Raw genomic sequence first — 17,213 nt, 5'->3', positions numbered from 1 at the left:
ATATATATATATATATATATGAAATATGGGGACATCGGAGAGCTATGAGTAAACAGATAATCCAGAGCGCAGTAAAATTAGTTACAACACTGGTCATATCTCTCTCTTTCTTTCATCTGATTTCCACTCCTGATCTCAGACTTTTTCGGCGTGGATTGTATTTACCGGGCATTTTTGTCGCGGAGCAATTTCGACTCGGGTCCTTTGACGAGTGGCCATTTTCACCCGTGCGTTTTGATGCGGAGTCCTTTTTGACGCGGGCTTTTTAACATAGGGCTCTTTTAACTCGTGTTGTCTTCTCTCTATGACGTTTGGACCATGGCCCCTTGACGTGCGGCCCGTTTTGGCGGGGGATACTTTCGACTTGGGCGCTTATGTCAAGGGGCCTTTTCTGACTGGGTCCGCTTTCACTCCGACCTTTCTATCCTCATTCTTTTGTTGGGCCCTTCTGATATCGAACCATATATAGATAACGTAGAAGCTGAAATATGTGGGACAGGGGGCGAGTATGAGTAAATCGATGATCCAGGGCGCAGTAAAATTAGTTACGCCACTGGTCATATCTTTTTCTTTCTCCTGATTTCCACCCCTGATCTCAGGCATTTTAGTCGTAGAATTATATTTACCGGGCCTTTTTGACGCGCGGCTCTTTCGATTCGTCCTCTTTTAAAGCTGGGACTTTTTGATTCTGGGCTTTTTGTCGCGATGCCCTTTAGACTCTGGCCCTTTTGACACGAGACCGTTTTGACCCGTGTTCGTTGGAGGCGGGGACCAATTTGACACGGGCATTTTTCAGATAGGGCCTTTTTGACTTAGGCGTTTCCTGTCGCGACGACCTTTTGACTCGGTCTCTTGTGACAGCGGGGCCGTTTTGATTCGGACCCTTTTCCTCACTTTTGACCGGGGTTCTTTTGACTCGGGCATTTCTGTCCTCGTCCTTTTGCCCGCGCTCTTCTGACATATATATATTCACAAGCAGAAATGCGGAAGCATGGGGCAGGTATGAGTAAACAGATGATCAACGATTAAGGCGCAGTAAAATTAGTTAGGCCACTGATTATATCTCTCTTTCCTTCTCCTGATTTCCACTCCTCACCTCCGGCCTTTTAGAGGTGGAATTGTATTTACCGGGCCATTTTGACGGTTTTTTGACTTAGATCCTTTTAACGCGGGGTGTTTTTGACTCGGGGCCTCTTTGAGGCGGGGTCCTTTCTGCTTCGGCCTTTTTTTTACATAGGGCCCTTTTGACTCGGATTATCTTCCCGCGACGATCATTTGATCCTGGCCCTTTTGACTAGGAGCAGTTTCGACTCGGGCACTTTTGTCGCGGAGACACTTTCGTCCTTGCTCTTTGGACGCAAGGCCTTTTTTACCTGGGCTGTTTTGACTCGGGCTTTTATATTCTTGCCTTTTGTAGGGCCCTTCTGACATGGAACCACATATATATAACGCAGCAACTGAAATGGGTGGGACAGGGCGCTTGTATGAGTCAATCGATGATCCAAGGAGCAGTAAAATTAGTGACGCCACTTTTTATATCTCCTTCCTTCTCTTCTCTCTACGTCATGTCTGGAGATGAATGTTCTGACTAGTAGGCTACAGTGGCGATTTACAAAAGTATGACGATGTACGCTATCAATGATAAATGTTAATACTTTTAATATATATAGGGTAATAAATTGAAAAAAACTCTATATCGGTCTTTTGCCCTTCCTTCTCCGGTGCAAAACTCCTGCGGGCGTTAGTGATATTCATGTTGCTTAGTTACTGTCGCCCTTGTTTTACGACAGCGAAACATATTCACGTTCAACGTAATCAGTTTCCATTCTCAAATAAGGACAGTGAGGCCCCTGAAATAATTCATGCACACATTTAGGACTTAGAAAAGTGTCATGCCAACACGTCGTAGTAAATTCTTGAAGAGTGAAAAGCGCTAGTAGCGGTGGTTAGCAGTTATTAACTTAACATATAAGACAAGAAATTGAAAAATTGAGAATACGAATCTTTTCTGAGATGACAGTGCGCTGATGCTTCAAATCTATACTTTTACTCCCTATACCTAAGTTATTTCCGTATTCAAAATAAAACTCTTCAAAACTAATCACAATATCTAATGCAACCACCCTTTCCTTGGAGTATTCCGCAGTCACATACCTGTCACGGCGATGTAAAGGCACTTTTTTGCGAGGACGATACATATCAAATTGCTTGTCCCAAATAATGTTTCAACGAAAGTTCTCCTTGTACATATCTTGGTACATGATGTTTTCGTAAATGACCTGATATTATCCACCGTATACAGAACGCAATATATTCTTTTCGCAGATTTCTTCATCAACTTAAACTTACTTTCCATTTTCCTTCAAGAACACATTTAAAAGACTCAGTTTACCATTCATCTTCAGAGACCAGTTCTACGTCTCTGAAGGACCCAGTAATCCCTAGAAAACTGAACGCGACAGTTACATTTATCAAGGAGATACAAATGATATTGTGTTAATATGTGCTTGTCTTATCCTTGAAGGACCGTAGCATATATCAAGAGATAATTCGACGGCTTAGTGTCATAGGAAAGTTTCTAAAAATGTTAGTTTTTCAAAACAGGGAAAGGAAATTGGTGTCTCGTATTTGATTTTAATTAACATAATAGTTAAAAATGGCTTTTGTTTGATCAACTATATTTTAGAAGGACGTTTAACTTATAATCATTTCACAGAAAGACGCATTCAAACTCTGATAACGCCACAAATGTTCGAATCTCAAAAAACAATTTTTGTAAATACGTTCCTTGACACTAAGCCGCAGAATCGCTCGTTAGTGACACGGAAGAAAAGGAAATAATTTCTTAATGTAAGACTAAGGACTTACATTTTGCCCTATTCATAAGGAAACCGTAGCGTGTACTATGATTTGACTACTGCTTTATTAGGGATTTTCTACTGTAAACTACATTGAATCATATGTGAAAGCAATATCAAAAACTCAGAATGAAAGTAATTTGACTTCAATCTCAAGAGAATGAACCTCACGGTTCCCATTGACCACTGGCTCTATGGATTCGTGGTCCAAACCCATGTTTGCGAAGATCTTCTGACCCAACGTATCACTATCACATGAGCCCACAATCGCGTTCGTTTGTAATAAAGATATCATATACTTTTACTCCAAAGGCCTCTTTCTCTACACAACTGATAGTCATTGAAGAATATACAATTATGGCACAGATATAATTATTTTAATTCCTCTTCTTCAGAATGTCGTACGCACGAACATATCATCGGAATGCCTTTATAGAATGTACTGAATATCATTCGTTCACCTGCGCCAATACAACTGTACTTTAATCAGTAATTCCAGCATCAGGTACAAGTACAAGACGAGCCACACAGAGATAGTGCAAAATCAAAACTCTGAAAATAATCATAGATAACTCAAGTTAATTGTAATGTTGCGCACGAAATGTACAAGAAACAAATGGTGGTCGATTGAAGGAAGTGAGTATGCAGCGCATAACCTTGCAGTGGAAAATCTCTTAGTAATCATCATTAGGCTTAGTGCTATGCTGGATAATTTGAGTACTAGTTCCTTTCAGTGAGATACCGCAGACCATTACTTTAAAATGATAGCTGCATCCATTAAAATTTCCCTGAAGATGTACCTTAATAGACAGAACAAAGATGACAGTTACCCTTCCAACTAGCATGTTATCTTTCAACTGGAATCTATCAGTTTTCTCTCATACAGCGTAATTGAATGAAACCGAAACTTGTTTATGTTCTAAATTCTGTTCCCTCTGAGACAGAACAGAGTCGTCAAAGTGATAACATATAGCAACACTATTTGGAAAAACGTAGAGTAAATCGTAAACTACACTAATCGATAACGGTTTCGTTTTGTTGAAATTATATTCAAATTAATGAACTTTTCAACGGAAGCAAGATAACTAAAAACATAATTTCATTATTTTCTTTTCATATTTGCGCCAAATAATTATATTAGGGACACACTTATTAAATATAAACAAAAGGATGAGGGTCTCTTAGGGCGTTCTTTGGCTCTGAAAATCTCAAAACAATGGCATGAGTACTACAACAATTCTAACTACCGCTGTGAAATATAGAACATACCTACGCAACGATTCAATAAGTATTTGTTTCACGCTATTCATATTTACTTTTATTTTAGAGATCCGAACTCGAGTGGTTGGATACCTTTTTCCAAAAATTGCTGATTTTTGGTTAGTCTCGTGCTTGTTAATCTATGAGCGCAACGTTGATACAGTTTCTTATTTATATAATATACTAAGCATGTGACAACACATAAGATATGTAAGTAACAAAGTGTATCATGATTGCGCTCATAGCAAAAAAAAAAGAAAGAAAAAAGAAAAAGCGTATCAGTAGGTAATTGCTGCACTGACGTCATGTAGCAGTAAGTTGCGTTGAAGACCATACGAGACAGCATTTGATCAGACGGAAGAAGCATTTGTGAGAGAAAGAAGTCCATGGAGTGATTATAGAATGCCGAAGAAACTATAGTAACATTATGCGAAGTTCTAGAGATGTGTGTGTGTGGTACAAAACATTGAAGAGTCAAGGAAGATCTATTCCAAAAATATCACATTCCTTACAAAACAAGAAACTGCATACCGCAAATGAATCAAATGAGTCACGACTGGTTACACGTATTAGACAGGTGATCAAAGATGCCAATGGTTTAATCAAACGGTGCAAAGCTCTAGAACAATTAATGCCGAACACAGATATACCCATGATCGGCGAGTTTGTTCGAATTATTTGTATCATGTGCAATACTTTTCGACCTTCTCGTATCTCAAGTGATACGGAAGACGAGATCATCGCCGAACGAATTCTCACCTTCGTGAAACAACCTAATCATTTACAAACACTAGTAGAATCCGAAAACTGGGAAAACGCCAGAGTACTTGGCACAAGATGTCCGCTGACACTTCAGTGAACTTTCCGAGATTGACCATTCAGGAGTTGCGCGACATGACGCTCGGGGTATCAAATTAAACAACCCAAGTTTTATACGGAGGATTTGAATGAATTGGGTCTTTCTTTATGAATTACTTGTTCACAAAGAGAGAGAGATAATCTTGTTCGTGTAAACGCATGAATTCAGTACGACAATGGTATTTCACCTCCAATTTGTGACTGGTATTGCGAGTGCAAGGTTGATGCATGGTTGGTCGGGTGTTGTGCACATATAGAGCTGTATTATGATATTTGGGTTATCAAAAATATTTACAAGCACCAGGTCTTCTTTACTTCCACAAGCCTTATATATCATGAATGCTGACGTTTCGCATTGGTTTGAAAGTGGAGAAAGCTGTGACGTCGGCTCGGGCTACGTACTGCGTAGCTTTTTACATATTTAAAATGGTAATTGTATAACCCACAGCGATTTTCTTTATTTTTGTGATTTGTTGCATTAAGAATGTTTCAGTGTATTGAGCTAGGTTATTATAAACTTTTGGCTCTAATTTGTGTATATTTTTATAATAACGATTCTACTTTATAAATATACAACGCATAATATTTAACTCCTTAGAGCCAAAAAACCGTTGTAAACCCTCATCCTTTGCTCCCACTCCCATTACCATACAAAAGCGTCACGTTGAACTAAAATCTTGACTCTATAAAGAAACATGTAACCAATTCAGACTTACAAAGAAATAATGTTATAAAGTATTTTTGTAAAGAAATTATCTACAAGATGCTACCTGCAGAATTCCAATATTTCTACGTCGACATTATATTTAGACGAAAGTAAATTGAAAATTTCATATCTGTATATAAAGACGAGTATACAAAATTTGTACCATGATCTTCGCTTATAAACAACTTAGAGGCGAATAGACAAGATAATAAAATAATTGATTATGAAGCTGATAAAAATATGTTATATCCCTCAAACTCACCAATAAATATCAAAACCAGTACATTTGGGACCGAATTTATAATTCAAATGTGGAAAACGTAGGGAAAATTATGGTGTTGTCGTAATACATAAACTCGTTTTTTTTAAGAAAAAATACCTTTACAAGTTACTTACCTCGAAAATAGTAGAAATTAGGTTACATTACCTTTAAACTAAGCTTAAATGTTTATGTGTGATGTTGCTATTTTAATATTGCTTATAATAATATTCTGTTCTCCAACATACTTTGATATGTAACAATGATTTTCGTGAAGTATTTTTTTAACCACTGTCCTTTGACATTACCAACTTCGAGTTTCCAACGCACAGCATCTTTTTCAACCACCCTTTCACTTTGATCTCGTAGCTGCATGGATAGATAAGTAGCCAAGTTTACTTCTTTCGTAATTCTAACTATCGTATCCAATGTTGAGTGTACACCTAACTAAACCATTACATATATAGAAATACTGACACATTAGATGCAAAGTAATGTAATTGTCATAATATCTTTACTGGAGTAGAAAACAATCAAATATATTGAATCTAGCAAGAAAATAAAGTAATAACATTAGCGATATTTTTCATCACCCACCTGTTAGTGAAATTGCACGTTTACTTTTGATTATTTCGACTTAAATTTATGCGGTATTACTGTTTATCTTTTTAAAACCTACTGTCAACGAACAGCAAAATCGTAGATGAATATTAAAAAGTTATATCATAGTTACGCAATATTTAAATATAAAGCGAATGTAATCTGCAGTTAATATTAATACTTCCTTATCACAGTCAAGCAATATTGTAGTTGAAATTATATGCTTTTCATAGTGCAAAACGTTTATATAACATGCAAATTACTTTTCGTCTAATACTTCAGAACAGAATTTATATAATTATTGCAAATATTTCAGAGTTCACTGTTCCTCAACAACTAACAAGCAACAATTATAGTTATAGAATCGAAAAATAACCATTAAATGCATTACTGTGCCTAAAACTCAATTACATTTCTATTATCATAACGCGTAATCTGTTGAATATATAGCTTCATATTCCTCAATTTCCTAATAGAGATTATTAACGGTATTTCTAATCAAGCTTCAATATTAAAATATCTATGTATTATAAAGTTTCTCAAAGTTTTACATGCTCGGTGCCTAATGCTCATATCATCATTGAGACTAACTAGCAACTCGAAAACGATTTTGCAATCCCTTCTTGGAGAGGTTCTTCAATGTCTTCCCCAGCTAAGTTTAGGTCTCCGGAAGATACTCATTGTTGGGGCAAGGGAAGACAGGGCCACCAACAGCGATACCAGGCGATTACGAATAAATGATACCAGAACAGCGACCCGACACTCTTTGCGATTACATCACTATTAATCTGTAAACAAAAGCGTAGGTTTAGAAGTTTTTACTATGACCGGTTTAATTACTTGGGTTTTGCCTCCAGTATTTCTCTTAAGACAATAATAAAGAAATAATAACATTCAATTAGATAGTCATGTTGGAAATTTCTTGTTCACACAGCCTGTGAAAGCATACTGTTCAAAACATACTAATATAAGAAATTGCTAATTTCAGCTATATATTACGTCATTTCTAATTAAAGAATTGTGCTTGGAGTTTACTATAGCTTATTTACTATCGTTTACTTACTACAACTCATTATAGGATCTTTAATGTAATTCATAATGTTCCACATAATATTTGTGTAATATAAAGTTTGTATCGGTGATTTTACAATATAATGACTACTAGTAGCAAGCGTGTGATACTACATATAACATTCAGTGTTTTAACATTCATATTTCATTATAATCTTTCTTAAAAGGACTCAGATGAAACAGGAATTAATAGATCTGATGACAGTCCTCTACTGTAGTACTCCTATTTGAAGAAGTTTTAATATTTTTGTGTAAGTCAGTCTTGAAAGTAGGAGATCTAAAGGAAGAAATCAAAAGGCAGCATTTAATATAAGTTTCGTTTTAATACTGTTAATCACTCTTATATATTATATTGTGTAATTAGCAAAATCCTAATATCCTCTTACTATTTTATAGTAGTGAATAGTTCTCTCCGACTGAAATACGAAACCTAATAACGAATACTGAAAAACTTCCTCATTAAATGAATCCTACATTTTAAATATTGCAATTCACTAAACGAATGTTAGCTCTCAAATGTAATATAGAGTAAAAGATCGACAAAACGGCTGGAAAATGACCTGATGAGTTTGATAAAAGTGTGTAACTTTTCTAACCGATCTATTATATCGAAGTATTATACATTGCTGTTGTTAATAATGAGTGTAACGGACGACAATATGGCTCATAGCAATAGATATAAGACGTATGATACATATAATGCATATAAATGGACGACTCGGGGAAACAGATATTATGTTACGAACCATTCATGTATGTGTAGTGTAATCGAAGAAGTGACTCTTATATAATTTTATTGCTAATTAGAATAACACAAACCAACATGGGAAACTTACCTATGATACTTATTTTTGGATATTTAGTGATAAGTTTCAATCTTTCTTTCGGAGCCACAATTGTCACAGTGATGTCAGAGTGAGGACCATAAATTCTCCTTGAAAATTGCGAGTTCAGTAAATTAGAAGATTTTTATCATAATACAAAATGTCATATAGATATTTTATCTTTGAAACAAATTCAATACTAAGTAAAATACGGAGAAGAGTAAACTTTCACTATTTCTCCACCAGGACATTAAACAAAAGTTACAACGATTTTAGTGCGTTGATGTATGTTCATGCAAAGAAGTCTGTCCTGATCGTTATACGGTATAGCACAGTGGTGGTTCACAGTGAGGTGTAGCAGAGCGGACCGTAGGTTATGGAGAGGCAACCTAAAATCATCACTATTTTATGGTGTTGTCAAAAAGCGGTAAATGAACTGAAGCATGCATTTGAACGAGGCAGCAGTTTCGCCTACAAAGAAGCTGGTATTCATTCTACAAAATTACTTCGCGTCTAGAACATCCTGCCAGGAAAGTGCAGAGCATGTTTACTGCAGTCTGCATTAGGCCAAATAATGTTCTCTTGCAATGGCATTCCTTCTTATTTGTATGACCGTGAAGTACTCTATATCTTTCACATTGTTAGTTAAACGTTTCATACGATAACTAATAAGTACATAGCTTTAGAATTTAAAAAATGTATGTAAATATCTGCATAAGTGGCGAGAGATTAATCCATTGTAAGATATAATACATTGCACATATAAAGTCCTCGTTACAAGAACTGCTGCATTTTCATGTGGTTAGCGTAAGCGTGTTCATTTCAGAAGATCCGAGGTCGGTTCCCAAGTGGAAGTAATATGATACGGATCAAGCATTATGCTGTAGATCTCCGTCTTATGTAGCGTCGGTTCTAAACGAGTACGTAACGAATGTCAACGTGTCACTATCGATAGTTCGACAGCGTATGCTGAATTCTATTCTAGAAGAAAGTGAGAGTTTGTATCAGTTTCCACCGACCCATAACCAAGAAGTGTAAAACTGGAGTGTGTTTATGAATATTGTGGTTGGAATGCTGTATAGAAAGGAGTTATCGTGATAAATCCAAATGGCTCTACAAGAATGGCCAAATAAACTTTCAACTTTTCACTATACACATTAGACTATAAATTATTTCGTCTACTTTTTAAATACATAAGCATCCGTACAATTTTGAGTTAAAGGAGGTACAATTATAAATAGGGATTTATCCCTAAGATCTAATTTAGTACTAACGTCCGCGTTTTTTATGCAAGGAGTACAGAATTCCAATTACCGTAGGACAAAAATTGAACTTAAAGATGGTTCAGGTTGCAACTAAAATTGCCGGTTAATATTTATATAGCATCAGTACGGAGAGCGTAGTATATATCCATTCCTTCATTGTATATGGGATGTATTTAAAAGTGTTTTGATAGTAGTACCTTCGATGCGTGCGAATCATGCAGAATTTGGTTGCTTAGTAGAATTGAAATTTAGGGTCCATTTTAGCACCGAAGCTATTTGAGATACAACAATAGATTCAAGTGAAACTGATCTCCATGATCATTCGTCAGAAATTAAACACGGGGCTGCGACTCGAAAATGCATATGTTTACCGTATGACCACAAGTAATACTTCTAGAGATTTTTTTCCTATTCCTGTTCTCACTGGGATGCTCAACACTACAGAGCATTTAGTGATCTGCAATTTATTTATTTATTTATTTATTTATTCATAATAGTTCCCTACAGAGTCAAACTCAGTTACAGAGGAACACAGGTATACACACACAATTACATGTGAAATACGAACAGGGAGTTAACAAAATATCTAAAAACACTTCATACAAGACACGTTAGTTTGGCCTTCCATTGTAGAATCCGTGTTGCGGTTGTTGATCGTTTTTTGCTTTCAGTGTGTCATGTAGACCTTCCTCGTTCGTCAGCAGTAACCAGTCCACCTGGAGTTTCGTGTTGCGAAAGTCGTTCGGTAAAATAGGCTTAATTACAGACTTCCAAAGAGGTATGATCGTTGGTGCCCGTCTGTTTGGAGCTTGAGTGGCAAAAGTGGCAACAGTGGCGAACATTGTGGGGGTATCGAAAGGCATTGTGTCCAACGTCACGAGGGCATACAGAATTCATAGGCAAATGACGTCTGCAAAGCATAACAGTGGTCGAAATAAATCCTGTCATATAGGGACACAAGGGCAGTAAGACGGATTGTAGCAGCTAAAAAGAAGACCACTGCAATGAAATTAACGTCTGAACTCAATCTTGACCTACAGAACCCGGTTTCATCGAAAATAGGGAATTGTGTTCAATACGCCTTCCCAACATATATTCGTTAAGTCAAGACACTGTACTGTTCTAGTCATTCTTTTATGCCATCATCTTTCAAAGTGTACTTTTTGGTGTGCCACGAAATTCCATTTTCACAAACGGACTGGAATTAAAAGTAATTCTGCTTTTACTATTTGGAAATATGAAAGGAAAACCACTGTGTTGGGCTCTGCTAGTTCTCAGGCTTGATACGACACTATACCTGTGACTATATGAAAGAGTCTTGTATTTAATAAGATGTAGAAGAATTTCATTGATATATCTAGTTTTTTTTAAAAAAAACAGGATTGTATATATTTGGAGTGTTCTTTGCCACAAATGCAGTTAGCAATTAATGATAGCATGTTAAAAGTGTTTCTTCAGAAATTGTGAAATCATACATTAGAAAGAGAAGATTGCATGTCACGTGCTATCATATGATAGCAAGACTCAAACCGCAAACTATATGAGAAAACAACAACAACAAAAAAACAATTTGTTGGGAAATTTGTACTAAAAATTTAGTTAAGTAAGTATAAACTGTCCAAAGTATTCCTTACTATAAGGTCCTGAGTAGTGCTTTCTCTACGGTTATGACCCTGTTTTGCCAGCATGATGAGAGAGGTATACTACTGATTACAGAAACCAATTGTGATTCACCCTCAACGTTGTTTTAATGATAACATATAGACAGTTATTGAGAACTGATTGACAACCGTGAGCGTTTGGTTATTGTGAATATGGCGTTCTAGCATTAATGTCTTTTTATATGTATCATCGGGCTCAGTACGTTATTTTTCTTCACTATCTTAAAATTATTTACTAAAATCGGTAATAGCTTGAGGAAATTAGCGCTGAAGTTTAAATTTGTATTCCTAGTATTATATACTATTACACATCGAATAACTAGTATTATAACATTTCTTCAGGTATGCACCAGTGTGTATAAACAATTTCTGACTTATAATAAATAACATTTCTTTGAGAGTGTGAACTACGGTGAACTTTCAAACTATGGGTATTCAATACTCAAACTTACAGTAGTACACTTGTAACCATTGTTTGTAATACGTTAATGACATCAAAGCCTTTGAACATCAAAGCCTGTTTTTTGGACACGGAAACTATAATAACAAGGCATAACATTTGCTGATTATTTTTCGTTCCACGGTGATAGACGTTAATGCTGGAAATCGTTAATTTGAGTAATTTCTGAATGGAAAATATGGTTTAGCAAGAAAATAAAACATCCTTTTTGAAATATCAATTAATTCTCGATATATCTTACTGTTCTTACTTTACGACAATCAGTATTAAAATCGCAAATAGTAGTAAATTTCAACCGTTTTCCGTTTCTGGTAGTGATTACTATATCAAAGAATACCTTGAAACTAATATAACAAACATGTACAGATAAAGATTTCCAAATTTTCGGAGTAATATACATATCGGAATACATATTACATCTTGTATACTTCTGAGAAATTTCTCCTTCACAAGGCAGGACACGCGAACGTCTTCTGGAAAGGATAGCTTAGTGTTAGAGTATTCACTTCGTGTCCAAGAAGGATGAGACTTTGTATGGAATATCGCGGGGAATAATTCGGAAAGTTATAATAGTTGAAGTAATTATATAACTATTGCTGCATGTATCACAGCTTTTCTAGTAACCCACGTATACGCAGATTTGTGACTTTGATTCATTTTGGAATATATGTGGAGAAAACTGCTTGAAGCATATTTAGATTAAAAGGAAAAACTTTACGGATCGCAAACAAGTTATCTTCTCCCAATCTTATGTGCTACAATGCAATACTGATGTAGTATTTGCTTGGGAGTTTGGCCTCCCTTTAACACCAAACGTATATGATACATAGATATATAGGTTAAAGTGGGACTTCAAAGCGAACGAATCTAATCTAGGACTCCCGTATCGAGCTCTAAGATTGTAAGTATATTTTGATATTACCTACTCATCGTTGTAAAACTTGTTTTTAATTCCATTATAAATTTGTCATTATTGAAACATGACTAAATAGTAGTTATGTTTAGCTTGATATCATCTATCGCTTTGGTCATTATGAGACCGATAGATGACTAGATTTTGGGGTATCTTCTCCACCACCAGCAACTAGCGCTGGAATATAAAAATAAATCTCATCTGAAAGATAATTCTACAACTAAAGCATGTGGGAAATGTAGCTCATGGTATTTAGAAATCATAACTCATACTCAAATTTGCTTTTAAAAGTGCAGCAGATAGGGTAAGGACAATAAAGTATAAGAGTAATTAGTCTGGCGTAGTCACTTATTGTTTCGACGAAATAAACAGTACCTTCTTCAAAGTTAGTAACTCCATTCTTCTCCTCCCTCTCTCGCTGGCTCGTTGCTGTTCTTCCAACTCCAAACGAAGTGCCCCGAGAAACACCCACCATCCAGTTTTGTTTCCCGGACTGAGGCCTCAAACCACACCTCCTGATTTCCTCAATACCAAATATGGTCACTCCATAACTCACCTTCTCCTAACACCGTGTTCGTGACGTCACATGAGTCAAAACGTTTGAGAGTCGAAGACCACACACGCTGGGGACTTCACCTCCTGATTCTGAATTGTACTTTCTGAGGAATTTCAAGTGCAAAGCTAAACCTCAGCGAAAAGTAGAAAATACCAAAATACACACTTAATAATCGTTGACGTAGTTACCAGACAATAACTTTTAGTTGAGGCAATCGAATGAGTCAGCTAGAGAAGAGCTAACTGGCGCTCGAAATATGTACAAATAAGTTGTATGTGAACAATGTCCTCAAACGCAGACTAGTGACACTGCCAAGAAATGGAAACGTAGCCAGACACAAGTAGAAAGTTGATAAGTTGCACAAAGGTAGGAATACAAACAAGGGTAGTGACTTTATATGAGGTTAAAGGAATCTGCTATTGCACTTATCTTTTAATAAAACACAAAGGTATACAAATATGCTTCTAGGAAGCTTGAGACTATATAATTGAACTTTCCGAGGAAAGAAAAAATAAAAATAATCCAGCGAAGTAGATGACGTAAATCCAAAAGTCTGTCGTTGGAATCGAACCAGGGACCTCCGACGTATAGTATCGTAACATGCCCTCCCGCAAACAAGATGATTGAGTCTAAGAGCTGAATACATGGAAGATCTAGAACAATCATCGGCGTCTAAAAGAAACTTAAAAAACACATGTAAGTATACATTCATATTTTTCTCAATATTCAAAAAATAGAAAAAAAACAAACCTAAAGGCATACTTAGTCAGGACTTCGAAGTTAAGATAAAAAACGCTAGATGGCATAGGCGGTAACGGACGACGAAACCATGCTTCCAGGCAGGCGAAAAGTTCTCAAATAAGCGAAAGTGGCGACATCTCTCATACAGCAGCGAAAACAAAAAACAAAGGAAAGTTAAAAAAAATTGGGAGAGAAAAATAAAAATAATTTAAGGTAAGTCCTACAAATATACAACAACACCAAAAAAAAACAATATTACACTATAAATATATGTATAGTCTTGAAGTAGGAAAAAAAGAAATTGATATGGATGGAATAATAAATAAGCCAAAGTAAACGGAAACAAACCCGGTATAAAAATGTGTAAAGCACTAGCAAACTTAAAAAGAAAAATAATGACAATATTTCTATTATGTTTGACTTTCCTTACTTAAACGAAAGTTAATAATAGTATACAGCAAACGAAGGGCAGTAATAATAAAAAAAAATAATTAATTGAAATCCAATCAGCCTTGCACTAAATTTTTTTTTAAAAATATAGAATGAAATAAATAATCCACAATGTAAAGTCTCTAATGTAGATCTCACTCTAATGGAAGACAAAGCTTAATAATTTACGCATAACTAGGTATATACCCATAGAATGGCACAGAATGTTGGCGGAACAAAACCGTGGGGCAAAGAGTGGTCCTATTAATCTTAAGAAAATTGAACCGTGAAGGATTTAATCTTCACGGTGTCCGTAGAAATGGACTTATCGCGGTCCATATTCGCACTTGCCGACAAGAAAAATAGGACACGACAGACCACCACCAAACTACTCCTAACATAACGCGGCCTATAAGTGAAGATGTCCAGGTGAAATATCCAAGGTGACGGGGCGACGTACCAAATACTGCTCGGGGCGACGTAACAACAACCAGTCGGCAGGATCGAAGATCACAATAAGTCACATCCACTAGGCGAGGAACTTCCATGTCCAATAGCAAGGCTGAGGCGTAGATTTCTCAATTGTAATCCATATCAGAAAGGCAAAATAAGTCCAGACGAAGCATTGGAAGTGAAAAGTATTTTCGTAGTCAGAGGTAGAAATTTAAACACTAATAAAATCACAGTCTATAATGTAAATAAAATACGATCTGTCGTAGCATGCAAATTATGTAGTATTATTCTTAATAAATATCTGTTTTTTCTAATCACATTAAACTCAAAGTCTATACAAAATATGCATATACAATAAAGATGATACTACTCCACGTCTACATTTTTCTTCTCTTTCCAGAAATACTACTTGAATCCAGCAATGGGACGTAGGCTTCAATGCATCCAAGGATTTCCACAAGGTAACTATAATCTCAATATCCTTCAAATAATATAATCAAAATACTGATGCATCATATGCCACTACGAATTCTTAAAATATATATGTCGCAATACAACTGTACAATGTTAATACAAAGTTATTATATCGACACCTATAAATATCTCTCTAAGAATAATACCTAATCCCAAGTTGCAGTAAGTTCCAATAAATAACAATAACATGTTATATAGTCATGTAAATAAAAAACTGAAGGCGAAAGATGAACATTAGTTCTATTGCTTTCACTAGTAGTTGGTGGAGGGGGTGGAGGCAGGCTAGCACTTCTAAAAACTTTAGGGTTTCGACGTAACATAGGGCGTCGCTTATAAATTTTAAATAACAGAAAAACTGCTAACAACAGTAATAAAATTTCCACAATATGAACAATGATCCACAACACATCTTGATCCAAAGACATAGATTCTGCTCTAGCGCCTTTCATACAAATAGTACACAAGAAAAAACCTTGTTTATATAATAAGTAACCTATAGCTAATGTCAAAATAATATTCAAAACCACGAGAAAAATAGGAATAAAATTGTCTCTATAATAAATTGGAGTATAGGGAACAACAGAAGCGACAGAATAGCTAGAAAGATTTAGATGAGGTACAGAATAGTGCCAATTGAGATTTAATAAATTTGAGGAATTGAAAACTTCATGAGTTTTAAATTTCTGATTAAGGTGAACAAAACTATTGGCAGACAAGAAAGCCGGAAGTAAATGCACTACAGTAGGCGTAACTAATTCCGTTTGAAAACAAGGAAAGACGGCTTTCGCAAATAAATGGCTATTAACTCTTAATGTCGTACCACAAGGCAATTTAATCATAATTGATCCATACTTAGTTTTATCTGTAATGTCTATAAGTTTAGTGTTAGTACCAGTCACTAATTGAACCGTAGCAGGCGGATGAGTTAACACATAAGTATGTGGTTGTAATTCCAGCAATTGGCTTTGAGAATTCTCATGACAAATATAAGAGCAAGATGAAATTATATCATGGACAGTTATACCAAAATATCCTTTATATAAACATTGCGCTAAATGAGAGGACACAGAAACATGCGATGGGATTTTACATAAGGGTGAAACTTGCAAATTACATGACAAAAGGTCTGATCCAGTAATTGGTAGGGCTAAAATATGACCCTGAAAGATAACATAACTGTATGAAATACTAATTGAACATGTTTGGTTATGATAACCAAATGGAATGGCCTTAACTGAAAATAATTTAAATTGAACATCTTGTTCTCTAAGTGGCACTTTAAAATGAACAAAAATGTAATTATCAGTAATAGTGCACGAAAGTAATTTCAAAGTATAATATATATCAATATCTTCAGCAGGAATAGCCAAAATCATACGTTGTTTAGTTATAGATTCCTGTAAAATGTGAAGCTGAGCTTGCAATACTTCATAAGGCACCAATACGGGATCTAACTTCCCTGCTCGGCAGCTTTGAATGGACGTTTGATAACGCTGAAATTCTAATACTTTCAAAATGTGCATCGATAACTGATATAATTCACCCAAAATCGCAAAAACTTCCAATTGGTCCTTATTTGATAAATTTTCTAAGGTCCTGGCCAAAAATTTAGATTGATCCAACAAAGTCTTAGAGAAAACTTCCATCTTTTGAAAATTCTTACCTAATTTCGCTTGGAAATTCGTTAATTCAACAGACGCATTCTGAATATACACAGAATTCCTCAATAACTGCTGTCTTAGTTCGATAACTGTAGATTCTAATTTATCTTGTTTCTTCTGAAAAGACGATAACTGACCTTGGGTAGCCACGTTACAGCAAAATG

This window comes from Thermobia domestica, chromosome 3 (genome assembly GCF_964235325.1).
Source record: "Thermobia domestica chromosome 3, izTheDome1.hap1.1, whole genome shotgun sequence".
Classification (NCBI taxonomy): Eukaryota; Metazoa; Arthropoda; class Insecta; order Zygentoma; family Lepismatidae; genus Thermobia; species Thermobia domestica.
Note: the sequence above shows the minus strand (reverse complement) of the source record.